This window comes from Mercurialis annua, linkage group LG2 (genome assembly GCF_937616625.2).
Source record: "Mercurialis annua linkage group LG2, ddMerAnnu1.2, whole genome shotgun sequence".
In the NCBI taxonomy this organism is placed as follows: Eukaryota; Viridiplantae; Streptophyta; class Magnoliopsida; order Malpighiales; family Euphorbiaceae; genus Mercurialis; species Mercurialis annua.
This window is the reverse complement of record NC_065571.1, coordinates 44,740,175-44,752,119: the sequence shown is the minus strand read 5'-3', so window position 1 is coordinate 44,752,119 and position 11,945 is coordinate 44,740,175.

Here is an 11,945-nt window from a genome sequence, read left to right as displayed (position 1 = left end):
TATTGTTGCAGTATTCGTATTTGATAAGGAAGGACTATGGTTATAAGGTTGTACTCGAGGTTTAGTTGTGCTAAGTGCGGAAAAATATTTGATTTCGGATTGAATAATTGTGTCAGCTTAGAGTATATAATTTGAGTATTTTTTTGATTTAAGGAAATTGGTTATACTATGCGTGTTTATTTACACTGAAAGACTTAAAAGGAATTTTGTTTTTACAGATTTGATTTCTGTTTAAAAAGTTTTGATACTGATATGGAAATTTTTCGTAATAAAAAAATTCTTATTTGTGAGATTTTAACTTTTAAAAAGTGATGAAACTTTGCCAGTTTTGATTTAAAAGCGGATTTTAAATTGTTCTAAATGAACAATTTTATAAAATCATGAAATCATTTGAAAGTAAGGTTCGGTTATGATTTCAAATTGAGAGTATTTTATTATACGGATACGTTTACGAACAAAAGGATTTTTCAACGGGTTAATTATTTTTGGTTGAAAATGAAATTTAAATTTATGGGGCTGGTGATTTCAAATTGAAGATGGATTGCGTTATTATATATTTGTGTTTATGGAAAGCGTTTTTTTAAAAATATTTTGAGCATAACCAACAATCTGATTGATTGCGATTTGATCTTAATGATCTTCGGTAGGATTCAGGGTTTTGGTGATTTAGAATAAATGTCAAGGATGAAAAATATTGTTGTCAGAAGTTTAAGTTAGGTTTTCCTTAGTATTTTTGTGCTTCGTACATCTTGGTTTGCGAAGTTGATGGTATTGTCGAGTTACTCTTAGTTGGTTAAACCGAGACGATATTAATGGTGTTAGTTTTCACTTTTCAGCCATTATTTTGTGAGAGCACATTTGATCTGATCGAAATTTTGATTTGCTGTTAAGCTTTCTTATTTGAGGTAATTGGTATTATGACCACTATAAGTCTTAAAGTGCGTAGGCGTTAGGGGATGTAAGATTATTTTTAGTAGACAGTACTTGTAGTTTTCGGTTTGTAGCATTGGAGTTTGGCTTAATAAATTTTCGATTTGAATTTTGGGTTGAGAAATAAATTTTAATTCATTCACACGTGGTGTTTGGAGAATCGTTTGAGGTATCAGTTTGTTGAACTCATAACTTTTTTGCGTACGCATGTGGTGGTTTTTCGAGTTTCCAAAACAGTTTAAATTTGAAGTCATATTTCTATAAGTTGGGGAGAATATAGCAACACATATATTTTCAACGTGTCTTCGCTAAATTACATTTCGTTTCGTTTGACTCTCCTCAGTTGTCATTGTGGTAGAATTACCTTGGGTAAGAGTTTGGTTTAATCTTTTGAGATTGCGGTGGTGTTTTGCTTAGGTTGAATTTAACGGTTTTTTATTTTGGTTTCCGTTGAGTTGTCACTCATTCGTAAAGTGATTTTGGGAATCAAAAATTATGATGCGTAATTGTATTCTTTTGTTTCGTTAAGGATGCGTTGCTCCGTAATTTGAGTTACGAGTGATTTCATGTGTGCTATAATTAATTTTATATTTATTTTGGTTGTGTTAAAATCGAGGACTATTTTATTTTTAAGTTGGGGAGAATGTAACACCCTATATTTTTCAAGTTGGTTCTGATGAACTTTTCGATGTAGTTTTGATTTTTCAAAAATCGTGTTTTGGCTCGTGTGACTTTTGGTATGTCGTTTGAACTTGTTTTTGTGTGCCTTGGGCCTACGAGATCGATTTTAGATCTTGAAATCGAGTCAGTATGTGTCAAATAAGTTTTAGGCGTGCCAAAGGGAATTCTAATCCTAATAATATATATTTAAAGAAAATTTATTTGATTTTTATTGAAATTAAAAATATCATTATAAAAATTAGTTTGATTTTTATTAAGATTAAAAATATTATTATTAATAAAATATTTATAGTGTTGTGTTCAAAGAGAATAAGTTTGATATTTTAAGATTAAAAATAATATTATTAATAAAATATTTAAACTCTAATTATTCCCTATATATATATATATATATATATATATATATATACGTGTACGTGTATTCCCTTAAAACACTAGTCTAAAAAAATAAACTCTCAAACTGATTTCTTATTTATATTGCGGCAGTGTACTGTGTTTATATCATTAGTTCGTCTCTTTGGTCTGCGATTATAATACCGACTCTTCGACTACTCGCGCTAAGGAGTCGAATCAGGGTTAGCTGTTTGCCTTGTAATGCTATTTACCGCTTTATTAAGTACTGCATCATATTTTTAATATTATAAATGCTTTTTAATTGTTTTAAGCAAATTATGGATCTGGATTGAAACGAGCTACTCGATAGGCTTGCATCGAGACTGTGTGCACCGGTAAGTACTCTTGGATCGGCAGACTAATGTCTTGTTTCCGCTGGTATATGACGAGGATATGTTCCTGTCCACTCTGCGTTTATCAGTATGCTATGTCATACTTACGCTGGGATCATTTCAATACTTTCAATACTGTTTTTCATAATCATACTATATTAGTATAAATTGTTTTGATTTAAGAGTTTTAAACTTAATAAATGTAAATAGTATTGCGAACTCATCTCAGTATATCTGACCCCGTTGTTTTCCCAAATTTATCAGGTTTATGATTTGAAAGCTTTCCTCGGAGGTTTTCTGTTATTTAAACTAGTCACTGTTTTCGAACTCTTAGACCGCAATAGAGCTAGATTATATATTACATTTGTTATTGCACTTTGGGATTGTTGATTTGTTTGATTATTTATTATTGACATGTTTACTATGTATTATTCTATTGTTATATTTAAGGCATGATGTTGAGCATTTCAGATATTTAAAATATTTATATTAGAACTGTGATATAAATTGCTAGACTTAAGTTGGAGTCTCGGTTGCCCCTGAGCAGTATTTCTGCAGGTTTATATGTTTGTTGTTTTCCGCGAGGCTTGCTACGGGTTTTAGTACGACCATACCCATACCCTAGCGCCGATCACGATTCATGAAATTGGGTCATAACAGTTTCGCTAATCGTATATACATTTCATAAACTTTATGTTTATGTTAGGGATGATTTCGTAAAAAAATCACGACCTTTACACGAAATCTCATTTTAATCACGGCCTTTAATAGTTGGAATTTGAAGGTCGTGACCCCGTTGATTTAAATGTTCTCAGGTGCCTAGACTCTAGACTTGGCTAGAAGTCCGTCTTTTGACAAGAAGTCAATTTTGCAATATATACTCTCAATTTCCGTAGTTGCTGCAGTAGTATAATGTCTTACCAGGGTCGTAGCCTAGCATAGCAATATGTTTTTACATTGTTTATAGTTATTATCATTATGTATATATGTATGTTTGGCTAAGATTATCTTGTTTTGTACCACGGAGGTAGATACCCGTGAAGTGACCTTGACACTAGTAGTATATGTCGAGCTAGTACGTACGGGATACATAAATGATAAGCACGAAGTAAGTTGTATGATTTTACTAGTGTATATAAATGTATGTTTGTATAAATGCTTCCGTTTATAAGGTCAGTATTTATATGATATTTGTGAAAAAGTTCTATTGAATTTTCGGCTTGTTACGGGTTTCAAAACTACTTTTACCATTCCCATTCCTTAAGACGGGAGTAATACACGGTTGCGGGTAAAACCATGATGGCAGTTTCATGATTACGGTCCAGCTACCAGAGATACAGAATTGAAGGACAGTGATTCACTTCACGGTCTTTATTTTATAGTCTATAAGCTCATGATGTGAGTATGTTTGTTAAAATATTTAAGGACTATGGTTTCATATGGATCGATAAATTGGTAATATATATATATATATATATATATATATATATATATATATATATATATATATATATATATATAATTGTCTTATATATTATGTGATTTTGATATTTAACTGTAAAGATGTTTACTCACTCATAAATATTTATATTATTTCTGACCCCGTTGTTATTTCCCATTTTCATGTGATTAACTTTGGGGTTAGTCGAGCTTCCACGTTCCTGCTTCAAGGAAGCTCTTCTTTTTGATGCTATATATATGGTTTTCTACTCTTAGTATGTTACAATAGTATAAGTTTTATATGCCAACAGCCATGTCACTAGTCCTCCGTTTATATAGTCTGATAGGATCTAGTGCGTGTGTATACCTTTTTGGTGGTCGCATAGTGACATTGTGTATATAGTTACCGAGCCGGTCTCGTGTTTTTGGTGTTTAAAAAATAGTATGTTTTATATACGTCAGCTATGTGTAACCGCTTCACTCTGTATATTTTAATATGTTTAATACGACCGTTTTGAGAGGCAAAGACGTTTGCATTATTCTATTGAACATATTAACTGTTGAAAAGGGTGGCGTATGGTTTGAAGCAGGGCTGCTTATGTATTAAGGCAAGCGAGATATAACTCCCTGGTTGTTAAAGTGGGAAATCCCACATTGGTTGTGTGTGTGAATGGATATGTGTTTATATATTGGTTGGGCACCTCCACTTAATACCAATTGGTTTTAAGATGGAATCTAACATGGTATCAGAGCCTTGTCCATTCACACAATTTGAGTTTGGCCCAGCCCACGTGAGATTTACGTGAGGGGGGACTTTGTTGCTCGGCCCGTACACGCTACGCGTGAGGGGGAGTGTTAAAGTGGGAAATCCCACATTGGTTGTGTGTGTGAATGGATATGTGTTTATATATTGGTTGGGCACCTCCACTTAATACCAATTGGTTTTAAGATGGAATCTAACACTGGTTTCCAATGTTTACCACGCCAGGTTTTCAGAAGGAGGCAAGGGTTGAAATAACGTGGTTATCTAACCAATACTTCTCATAACGTATTTCGCTTATATGTACATATTTCAGAAAAGTGTTTGCATTAAATGAGAAAAGGTTTTAACAGTAGTTTCTGAAAATGGATCGTTAGGCTTGCTACGGATTTCGGAACAACCATTTCCCATTCTCTAGGGCCGGTCGTGACTTGGTTTAGGGTGGAAATCGGATCGTAACACATTGGCAGTAAATAATTCAAAAATTAAAAAGTGAGTTGGAACTGGAGTCTAAGTGCTGAGAAATTTTTGTGTTTATAGAAGGGTCAAGGCCAAGCCCGCCGTGTTCCTAACCATCTCCTTCCAACATTTATGGGATTCATGTTCATGAGGGTGAATAGAAAACTTCTGGTTCCATCTTTACAAATTCTCAGTTGTTAATAATAAAGTGTTGCAGAATCATGAACTTTGATCATGGTTAGGACTTATCACTTTAAAGTACACTCTTGACAACATTAGCTAAGAAGAAACTTGTGTTTAGTAAAGAAGGAACAAATCACGTATTTATGCAAATATAACTTTTAAAAAGGAGCACGCTTGTTAATGAGAAAATTGATAAAGTATTTTCAAAATAATTTGAATAAGTACATGGATCGTATAATTTCCTCTAAAAAATAGGAATCATGTTTAATTGTAAAACATATTTTCTATTTTATTTTGTCAATTTTATTTTTTTTTAAAAAAACTAGAAAATCAAAAGTTTATTTGCTTATGAATTTTTTTATTGTTATCTATTTTTTATTTTCTAAAATTAAACAACATACGAATTCTCTTTAATGAGAATTATCAATCAAAGAATTGTGTATTTTAAGAGTTATTTTTAATAAAGAAAAAATAGAAAAATATCTTTTTGATGTTTTTCCAACCATTAGTTATAATATGAAAAATTATGAAAATTATTTTTTAATTTTTTAAAGTAGAAAATACTATAGTCAAGAAACATCTCTTTTCTCTCTAAACCATGGTTGTTTAATTTTTTTTTTCGACAATCGAGGTTTTTTTTTCTATTGACGGTAGCCATCCCTTTATTTATGGGGATTATTTTTTAAATATATGTTTTTGTGAAAGTATTTACAGCATTTTAGCCCACCTTTCCCTTATTTCCCACTCTACCTATTTTTTTAATTAGCCACTTTTTTTCTCTCTCTTCTCTCTCAAAGTTCTCTCTTATTTTCTTCTTTTCTTCGTTTGATTTTCAGTTTGTCTCCTCTGGTTATTTTTCCGTACGTCTTTTCCGTTCGCTTTTCCGTTCGTCTACTTCCGATGGATTTCTCGTCGTTTCCGGTCGTTTTTCCGTTCGTCTTTTCCGTTCGCGCTAGTCCGCTCGTCTCTTCCGTTCGCGTTATGAATTTCTCGACTCATTTTTAGATTTATGTAATTTTTTAGGGTTTTTGTAATAATTTAAACATTTTGTAAATAAATTATTGTAGATCTACAATTTTTTGTTTATAAATTTTTTTCATATAATTATTTATTTTGTCTTTCTCTTATTCATAAATTTGTTTATTGCTACTGATTTTGTAAAAAACACATTGATTTATGGTGCATTTGTAGTAATTTTATTTACGTTTTAGTGTATTTTTGGTTTATTTATAGTGTATTTCTGGTGTTTTAAGGATATCTATGTCTTTTGGTGTATTTCTGCCGCTTTTTAGTATATATATGGTGCATTTGCAGTGTTTATAGTATATTTGCAGTGTTTTCATGGTATAGACTGCACAAATGCTACAAAATGTCATAAATACAGTATATATACACTATATATACACTAATCTTACACTATAAAAATACCATAAAAACACTATTATTACACTATAAAAAATAAAAAAAATCCAGGAAAAAAATCTATAAAAAAAGAATAAATTATTAAAAACTGAAAAATAGGTTTGTGTAATCGGTCAGTTTGATTGGTTTGGTCGACCGAACCAAAAAACCGAAAACTGAAATTGAAAACCGAAAAAGGTATTTGTGAAATTAAAAAAAAGTATTTTTCGTAAATAAAAAAGTCAGAAAAGAAAAGTCAAAACTCGACAGGTAAAAGTGTAAATAAGTTACCGAAACATATATTTCAGGAAATTACCACTTATTTATGTCATTTTAATTTCATATAGTATAATAAAATTGCTAATTCTTTTCCATTGTTTCTTAATGGATTAAAATTTATCGACGAAGCGCAATTCAATTTTCAAGAAGTGAAGATAGATTGAAGATCTTTGAAGAGCAAAATGAAATTGTTTACGAGTTATATTAGTTTTATTTATTTTTCATTGTTTTGTCTTTTTTTAAAGGCTTAATTACTTAAAAACCACTCACCTTGAACATTTTTTTCGTTTATACCCTGACCTAGGAAAAAATTCATTTATACCATGACGTATGTATTTATGTTTCACCTCTACCCCGAGGCACTAAATTAACCTCTTTTCATTAAGAAAAAAGTTTAAAATAGTTTTTCACTTTTAACCTAAGCTAATTAGAGTTTAATTAGAAATGAATTTTTTTCTAAATGAAGGACTATTTTAAACTTTTTTTAAATGAAAAGAGGTTAATTTAGTGCTCCGGGGTAGAGGTGAAACATAAACACATACGTCAGGGTATAAATGAATTTTTTCCTAGGTCAGGGTATAAACGAAAAAATAGTTCAAGGTGGGTGGTTTTTAAGTAATTAAGCCTTTTTTAAATGTTTTCTTTTGTCCTTTTTTTGGAAACGGTTTGTTGTCATTTTTCTGCGAAAAGTTTGTTGTCTCTTTTTTATAAAAGAGATATCCAATGGTGATTGAATCAGATGCTATGAGTTTACGGGTGATTGGTGTCACGACCCAAATCCGTGAGTCAAGTCCGGCGCTAGAGAATGATAGTTTTAGCTCTAAAACCCCTAGCAAACCTAAAATCATTCTGAAATTTTCGTGATATCAAGCATCAAACATATCATACTTATCTCATGCCAGGTCATCACATATAACTACTGGCAAACATGTAAACGATCATAAGCGGAAACAACAAAACTATATATACACACACACACACACACACACACACACACACACACACACACACACACACACACACACACACACACACACACACACACACACACACACACACACACACACGAACGTAACATAGCATCAGAGTATCTTAAAACATAGATAATTGTTTACTACATACATATCATATAGAGTCTGACATCTACGAACTACTGCAACGCTAAGAATGAACTGAAGCTTTTCACAAATACTTCAAAATGAGACTTCCTGAATAAAGAATGGAAGCTCTACCACTTCAAATAATGTGAAACTGAAAGGGAAACACTGTGAGGTGTCAGCATATTGGGTGTACTCGGTGAGTTCACATTCACAAAAGGCATTATAAATATAAATTGTATAAATAGAAAACAAACCAATCATCAAATCTGAAACACACATAAAACAAACCAACTATCTAATCCAAACGCTAATCTTCATCATAACATAAACGAATGGAACTATTTCAAAACATATTATAATAAAACTTCTTTAATCTGAATAATATGGTCCCGAGATAGTTTTACCGAGTTAACCAATACAATAGTCCCGAGATTGTTCCACCGAGTTAACTCATGCCACTTCTCAAATCCAGCGATCAAGTGTGAGTCCCGAGATAGTTCAACCGAGTTAACTCACTAGATACAGGTTCCGAGATAATTCCACCGAGTTAACCTCATATCTATCGAACAAATTCTTCGCACTAAACTCAACAAATCTAAAAGACAAACACATCGAAATCCTAATCTTACATCGTATCACAATTATTTATGCTATATCAAATCGAATCAATCCAAGTGGTACATTCCCAAGATTATTCCACCGAGTTAACCACTACCATCGCTTAATCCCAAGTTGTGAGTCCCGAGATAGTTCCACTGAGTTAACTCACTAGATACATGTTCTGAGATAATTCCACCGAGTTAACCTCGTATCTACCAAACATAATCCTCCTTTCCATTTCCAAACATAATTAAACATATATACATCTACAACTTATATTGTAATTGAAACCTTAACCGTAAACTTATATCAAAAACATACTTACTAACAACAAACAATTATATAACAAACATCATAACAAAATCATATCATATGCAATGCACTCAAATCAATCTTACTAAAACACACTTATCAACTTATAAATACAATACATAAAAAATAGCCAACTTACAAATATAGCTATTTCCAATCCAACGCGTATATCAAAACCGCTAAACTCCTAACCTGATAGTTGAATGACAATCGAACCCTTAGAATTCAATCCTCCAAATTTCAAAAACTTTAACCAAGAGATTTTCGATATTAGATCGACGAGAAAATTGCACGGAGTACGACGAACTAAACATGCCGTTTTGGGCCGAAATTTAAGTGGTGGATTTGATCTAATTTTTGGTCAAAAGTTACGAAACAAAAATGGTAAAATTGAAGAGGACGTCGATAGCTTTGATTTGACATAAAGAACGTCGAATTCAAATATCGGAGTAGAGAGATATCGACTAAACAAACTCGACGCATCAAAACCGCTTTTCAGAGAATATATCGATTAGAGAAGATAGCGAACTATAAATGTTTTCTATATATAGACATATACATTGTCCGTGTCGCTGTACATGCCCTCTACGTACCGCCACGTGTCACTATACATGCGCGCCACATGTTGATGCGCATGCACGCCGCGTGTCTCCGCTCATGCATCGCCACTTGTCTTCACTCACACATCGCCACGTGTCGCCACTCCTGTATCGCTACGTGTATGTAATTGTTAATTATCTTCTATATCCTTCAATTTTTTACGTCTAAAATTATGTATTTCGACGTTTTAATATTAGAGACTTTGTCCGAAACTTTTAGCTCTCCATTTAAAAATACATATTGATATATTAATTCTTTACGTTTTCCTTAGTCTCGCTCTCACCCGCTCTAACGAATAATAATTTCCAAATTAAATTATTATTTTGCAATAAATAAATTAGACCTAATTCGGTCTAAATCCTTAATATCTTAACTTATATTTTGTCTTCTTGATTTCAATTATCGTAAATTAAAACACGTGGCATAACATTAATACCTTAAAAATACGGGGGATTACAACTGGAGAAATTTGATCGAAAACTGATCGAAAACTGAATTAGCGAAACAATTAATGATTTATTTTTACTTTTACAAATAAAATTTAAGAATCAGGCAACATGTTGTCTATTTCATGTCATGTAATCAGATTTAGTTTTTAAAGTATTTTGAATTTTTATGATTATTTTATATTCTAAATATTAAATTCTATTTTTCAGTTTTTTTGGAATAAATTTCTGGGAATAAGGACCTTAATATTTTTCTATGAAAGAAAACGATATTAATGTACAGACGACATTATTTTTCCCAAAACCAACATTTATATACGAATTATAAATAACACATTTATCAAGACATCTTAAGGTAAGCATCGACTACATACAAAAAATTTGAAATTTCATTTGTGATTGCATGTCCTGTGGCCTGTGGGTCTTACAAATATACTGTAAATATTTTTATAATTCTTATATTTTTACTGTTATTTTCAAATGATCTTTATTTTAAATTATGTTTATTAAAATTCATAAAATTGAAGTAAAACATCTTATTATTAATTACTAAACGTGTATATCATTAATCCGTATTATAAAAAACATAGCTTTATTATAAAATATTAGGAAACTTTATCAGTTTTACAAGAAACTATATTTAAGTTTTAAAGTATATAATAATTAATATCTATTTATTTATGTCTATAATATTATAATCATATAATTATATTTTCTTCATCAATTTTTAATATATGCACAGTAATGAAATTTAACATTATTAATGGATCTAAATTATTTTAATGATTTCCATAAAATAATGATGGAATTTAATAAACATTACTCTTATTTTAAAAAATTCTATTTTATAGTAATTTCTAACAAGTACTTTTTATTAATTCGAAATCTTTTCCATATTAAATATTTAGGGTTTAAAAGTAGAAAAACTAATATATATCACCTATAAATAATTAAATAGCCAAAGGGGTATGTGTATCACTAATTTAATTAATTAAAGTTATTATTTCTATTAAATAATTTAAATATAATTAAATATACTACTTATAAATTATTTATACAAAATTTATTTTAAATATAATAAAACTGATCATTAATAAATTAATTATTTAAATTAAAAATTAATATTTTCAAAAACATAAATCTATCAATTTTAGATATATGTGATGATAAAAAGTTATTTACACAGTTTAAATGTGATTTATTTTTATTAGCTTTTAGTCTCATATTACATAAAAGATTAATTAAGTAAATACTTTCTTTACTATAAAAATAGTTGCTGTTAAAGTTTAATTTAATTCTAAAACATTAACTATAAGACGTACAACAAAATTGGATTCATTAAAAATATTAATTGATAGAATGGACATTTTATTAAATACTAAATTTAAAGAATTTTTTTTCTCAAAAGCTAAAACTTCAATTAAATTACATACATAATTTCAATTGAATAATATAATTTCTAAAATTAATATTGTATGATACTTTAGTAAAATTCCATTTTTTTATAGTAGTTTGGAGTTGTTCAGAAATCCGGATTATATTTTCTTAAATGATAGTATCCGTTTTTACCTCGTTCTTTAGCGCATTCTGTTTTTGAGATTTAGCTTGCCTTTACTTGACTTTTTATAAATTTCATTCATAAAAGAAAATGATAGTTCAGTAAAAACTAAGTAATTTATTAATATTCTTTTTAAAGAAAGCATTTTCATGTTAGTATTACTTAAAAAGCATCATGGTGGTATATGTTTTTATTTTAAATTAATAAATAATTAATGAAAAATACATGTATTAAGTAATTTAATTTATGTAGTTAAAATAAATAAAATTATTTTCAAAATATCTCATTTTTAAATATATTTACAACAAATTTGTCCATCTTTTTATAATTTTCCAGTTTACATTATTAACAAACATATTTATAAAAACACCTACTATATAGAGAAATTTTATCTCATTTTAAGTTAAAAATTTATATAGCTATACACTCTATTTTCTCTCTCTTTCTCTCAAAATGTTCTCTTATTTTTTC